Raw genomic sequence first — 5,949 nt, forward strand, 5'->3', positions numbered from 1 at the left:
CTGAAGACACCCCTGCCCTGGCTGCCACAGTCCCCTCCTCCTGCCTGCTATAGCTGTGTCTAAGTGGTGGAGAGCAGTCAAGTGCCCTGCAGAGCCGCTCCCCCAGGGAGGGAGGGTGGCTGAAGGAAGCGAAGCACAGCGCAGCTGGCTCTGGCTGAAGAGCTCTCCTAGCAGCTCTAGTTGGGCCCTGTTCAGGCTTGCCCACTGTCTCACATTAGCAAGTGGGGTTTTCCTAGTAACAGCGTCCCTCACCCGCTTAATGTCAGTGGAATCGATTGACGCATGACTATGGCTCAGAGGGAGGCATCATGACACACTCTTAAAGGCACAGGCTGATAGAGCCATTGCAGTACATGATTCCTGCACCGTATGGCACAGATTAGCTGCAGGCTTGTCTGTCCCTGCTGCCCCCTTCGCTCTCCGGTCTCCTAATCCTTCCTCGGCTACTGCTACCCAGCTTCTAGCGCCTGACTTACTAAAGAACTCATAGAGAGATAAACAGGCCACCCTTTAGCCTGTCTCACAGTTTCAGTGGTAAGTGCACCTATCTTCTCCCTCCATCTCCTTCATCCCTCAAGGGCACCCACTTAAAGTTTCCAGTTCCCAGCTGTCACCTCTCTTGAGCAGAGATCTGGATCTCTCTCCCTCCTTGACTGGGGTTTTAAGGCTGCACGGCTCTCTGATCTGTGATAACCCCAGCAACCCAGTCTGCCCAAAGCCAGCACCTGTGCTTTGCACTCTCTCCGAGGCCTATGACCAGTGTATTGCCTGCAGTTACGAGTTACCACACAGCTCTTTCAAAACAAGCACCTTTATTCTTTAGGTAAAAGCATTACATACAAAACATTAAGACAATAAACAGATTTAAACCCATACTAAACATACCTGGCCAACATCCCTTTCAACCCTTCAGCAAGGGTTGGCGCCTCTCCTTAGATAGAGAACCATGTATATTTGGTGACTTAAAATGACGGTCATGCATCAATTCAAGCTCATCCTTTTATACCAAAAGCCCTTTCTTTGTTTCCTAGTCTCTGGAAAACACAGCTGGAGCCAGTATGTGCAAACCACCACAAGGAGTGGTGCCTCTCTGGAGTTGTTTACAATCTCAGGGATAATCACCCCCTACAGTTTTAATTTCTGTAGGAGCTATGGTAACCCTCCCCCATGGAGTCAAACACGACACACAAACCATGCATAAAATTAAAATACTGCCCGGGGTTGCAATATCTGTCACAGTCTTAATTATAGCCTTTGTTCTGCCTTCCCTCTTATCACTTGTCATGTTAGGTCTAAACACGGGCTCTGATCCTGCAATGAATGCTAGGCAGGTGGACCCCTGCACTGTGCCCATTCTAAGTCCTATGCAGAGCTCATTGCAAGACCAGGGTCTCAGACTGTAAGTTCTTTGGGGTGGGGATGGGGACTGTCTCCTACAGTCTTAAAGAGCCTTGCAACACTATACTAACAATAATCATCAACCTGGTGTATAGCCCTCCCACTCTCTACGTTGTATTAATGAGTTATAAAGTAACTCAGTGCAAAATAAACACTTTCCCACCTTCCCCTTCAGATATCAGCTGCCAAATAAATAAATAAAAGAGGAGCCCTCTCCTTGGCCAGAAATCAGGGGGACAGAGCAGTGGGATGGTGATGGGAACAGAGCTGACTGAGTGAGGATAGAGGAAGATTAAAAGGAGAAGGTATAAGGGGGTGGCTAACGGGCAGATCAACCGAGGGACAACACAATTTCTCTTGCTAAATTTAATATCTGTATGGAAAGGCTAGAAAGGAAAAAACATTTGCCTCCCATACATCCCTGTGAAATGACTTCCGTTCAAGCTCTGGGGTAAAGGCCAAAAAGGCACATTTTGCTGAGTGCACGGATGGGAGATTGCGGGTGGGGCTGGGAAGAGTTGCCACTTGTGCTGGCGGTGCTAGACAAAATACTGGACATGCTGACCCAGATCCTGGGAGTTAGGGGCCTAAATACCTTTGAGGATCTGGACTGGCATTCTTAGGTTTTCCACCTTGAAGAAAAATAAATCCCCCTCCTCACCCAATATCAGTGCCCAAATGCTACCAGGGAGAGTAAGGGAGTGTTTCCCTCAGGGAGACAGCATAGAAGCTAATAGAGAGGAATCTAATGGGAGAGGACACAGAGTTACTAGGGAACTAAGACAGCAGCATGAAGGAGAATCCCTTAGGGAGAAAAAGCATGTGATGTCTTATGTTTGGTGGGACCTTTAACAACCCCAGCTACCATTGCTGAGAATGTGTTTGTTTTGGTTGAAGAGTCTAAAAAAACAATTTTCAGAGGCTTAAAAATGTCCAGCTCTCAGGGAAATTGCTAAGGGTTTATGTCCCCATCAGTGTGTTACCTCCATCTCTTTTACAAACCGCCTCAGGAACAGCTTTTCTCCCTGGCCCTGTACCTCTGAATCTCTCCTGAAACACTTTGAAAGACACTGAGCATGGTTGAGCTGTATGTCCTAAGGCTGAGAAGCCTCTGTTCTCAGCCATTTCACATGTAAAAGGAGTGGAAAGCTTCAGGATAAGCTGGTGAAAGTTCGCCGTTTGCTGCTATGGTGATTATTTTGGAAGAAGGTGCGGCCATCACAGGGCTTTCCCAGAGGCTAAATACAAACCCAGAACATAGTCAGGAGAAACGGGGAGGCTTCCATGACACATCCATCCTATTATTGCATGAACTACATTCATGTGAGTTACTGGATTCTATGTGTCATCTCTCTAAACTGCCTCCTCACTCTAGCCTGCTAGCCACGCCCTTTCTCATTCCCTTATGTTTGTATCCAAACACTTAAATCCCTTGGGTAATCTCGCCCCCCCCCCCAACTTTCCAGGGATGGAGCATGGAAAAGCCCATGGCTTTAAAGTGTGGGTATAAATAGCTTATTAGGCTAGACCCAATGAACAGGAAGTGAATCCCTCCTCCAGTTTTTTTATTTTATTTTTAAAATATAAGATTCCTTCTTCTTAACTCAAATGATGATTCTCTGATTAATTACAACCAGCCATTCATCCACAGATTAGCCTCTACAGCTCCCATCCCACAAAAGGAAAAGTTACACTAGAATCAGGTTTTGCCAATCCTGCAATACTTGTCTGGCTGTGCACAGCTCTTTGAAAAGGGAGTCGGTGAGAGACAGCAGCCAGCTATTTCCTGCCTTGGTTTCTATGCAACCACTGCTGTTTGACGACAAAAATTGCTGTTATGCACACAATGCCTGATAGAGAGACACACACACATTTTTGGTCATTTCCCCCCCTCCTGTGTATTTTATTGGTGATTCCTCTCTTATGCATTGTATCTGAATACTGTTAGGCGCCAGAGAGGACAGCAGAACAATGTTGTTCTAAGGTGTTTAGTTTTTTTTTTTAATTTATGGTGCAACTTTATAAGGCTGATTGTGACTGTAACAAATGAAGCCTAACATGAGCAGATCTTGGTTAGCTCTGGTACCAAGTGCCAGAGCAAATTTCCTGAAAACAAACTGATGGAGTAAGTCTTTATTTTGATAACTTCCTTACTGCCTGAGCCTGCAGACACCTACACATGCTTAACTTTGAGCACAGGAGTAGTCCCATTAAAGGCACTTCTGAAAATTAGGCCACTTATTTAGGGGCTAAAGCCTGTAGTTAGGTATCTGAATTCATGGGCTCAAGTTTGAAAATATTAGCTGTATTTTTATGCAATCCCTGTATTGGTTGGCTAATAGTCCTCAGCCAATCAGGTTATATTGATCTGTATAATTACTGTATTGTCTCTAAATTTATAGCAATTCTACTATAAATGAACTGTCTACTATAAATCCCACCATTCTGATTTGTTACTGCCCTCTGACCTTCCTCATCCATATTCCCCGCAACAAACATGGCCACCTCTATTTCTCAACCCTATCCATCTTCTCCTCTGACCTCCTAATATCTCCCTGTGACAATCTGGGAAATCTATGTACAGCTCATGAATTCTGTTCGATAGTGTGAACTCTGTGTCTGGGTCAGTTAGCAAACGTCATTTTGAACGTCACTTCTCTGATGTCTTTTCCCTCCATATTGAGCTAAAACCCACAGGAGGTGACAGGAGAAATTATTGCACCTGGCACAGGGCTAACAATGGAGGGTCATTAAACATTGATGATTGTCTATTGAAATGGAGCACCCTTGGACAAAGTGATGGCTACTGCTCTGGGCAAACCAGTTTTTTAACTCTGAACTCCAGGAGGTGGTAACTGAGCAATTGATCTCTTGGTGGTGGATTTAAATCACTAGATAACCCTAATCTGGGGGTCACCTGAGCAAGGGGATTGAAGGGTACAAAATAAAGAGTCTCTAGTCACTGTTATTTGTGAGGTAGTGGTGAGGAAGGTGAGAGGAGACTCTGCAGGAGGGGATGGGAAGGATCCTGGACCCCTTAAAAGATTGTGACCTAAGCCCAACAATCCTCAAAAGCGGTTAGGAACCTGGGGCAGGGACATGTCTAGGTAATTGTATCATTTTATCTAGAGCTGTATATTTCTTGCATTGGCTAAAATAAAGAGTAATTGTTTTAGAATCCATTTGTGCAGTGCCTGTTGTCAGGGCTGGCCTTACAATGAGGCGAACTGAGGCAGGTGCCTCAGGTGCCAGACAGGGGGGGCGCCACTAGGACCCAGAGTGTAGAAAATTGTGTCTGTTGCTGGTGCATATGTATTCTCTCTGCTCTAGATGGAAAGAGATGGTGGAGTGCTGTGCTGGAGGAAGGAGGGCACAAGAGACATAACAGGCAGGCAGGAGAAAAGGTACGAGGGAATAACAGAAAGCAGCAGGAGCTGCAGGGAGAGAGAGGAGGAGGAGCCTCTTATGTACTGTGATGTGCAGTCTATATGGTTTTATAAAAACATGATAATAAGTGAATATAATGTAACTGGGATAGTTTTAGAAAAATATGGTAAAAAGTGAATATAACGTAACTGGGATATGCTTCATGCAAAAGGTCTCTTGTAAGGTATCATTACAAAGCTTATAATCTACTGAGTGTGATCATCCAATTTGTATAAATGTACCACTCTTGTATCTAAAACTAGAAATATAAAATATAACTCTGAGGGCCTATTGTAATTATGTAAAGTGTGGGCCATTAATGATGGTTTGGAATCTTGATGACTCCCATTAACTAGGACCATTGTCTGCAAATGGCTGTGTTTACCTGTGAGTCTTCCTGTATATGTGTGTGCTGGCAAGTGGGCAATGAAGTCTTGCAGTGACATGTGATCATGTCACCTGACCTGGAATCCATCTTTAACCTGGTGCTTTTCCAGTGAGGGGGGGGGTGTGGAAACCCAGAGGGACAAAGGGTTCCCGCCTTATGCAAAAGATATATAAAGGAGTGGAAGAGAACAGAGGGGGAGAGGAGCCATCATGAAGAATCCCCTAGCTATCACCTGAGCTGCAACAAGAGCTGTACCAGGGGAAAGAATTGTGCCCAGGCCTGGGAGGGGTCCAGTCTGAGAAAAGCTTACTGAAGCATCTCTGAGGGTGAGATTATCTGTATTTAGTTTGATTAGACATAGATTTGTGCATTTTATTTTATTTTGCTTGGTGACTTACTTTGTTCTGTCTGTTACTACTTGGAACCACTTAAATCCTACTGTCTGTATTTAATAAAATCATTTTTTATTTAGTAATTTACTCAGAGTATGTATTAATACCTGGGGGAGCAAACAACTGTGCATATCTCTCTATCAGTGTTATAGAGGGCGAACAATTTATGAGTTTGCCCTGCATAAGCTTTATGCAGGGTAAAACGGATTTATTTGGGTTTAGACCCCATTGGAAGTTGGGCATCTGAGTGCTAAAGACAAGCACACTTCTGGGAGCTGTTTTCAGGTAAACTTGCAGCTTTGGGACAAGTGATTCAGACACTGGGTCGGTGTTGGAGCAGACGGA

The sequence above is a fragment of the Emys orbicularis genome, chromosome 4 (assembly GCF_028017835.1).
Source record: "Emys orbicularis isolate rEmyOrb1 chromosome 4, rEmyOrb1.hap1, whole genome shotgun sequence".
Lineage (NCBI taxonomy): Eukaryota > Metazoa > Chordata > Testudines > Emydidae > Emys > Emys orbicularis.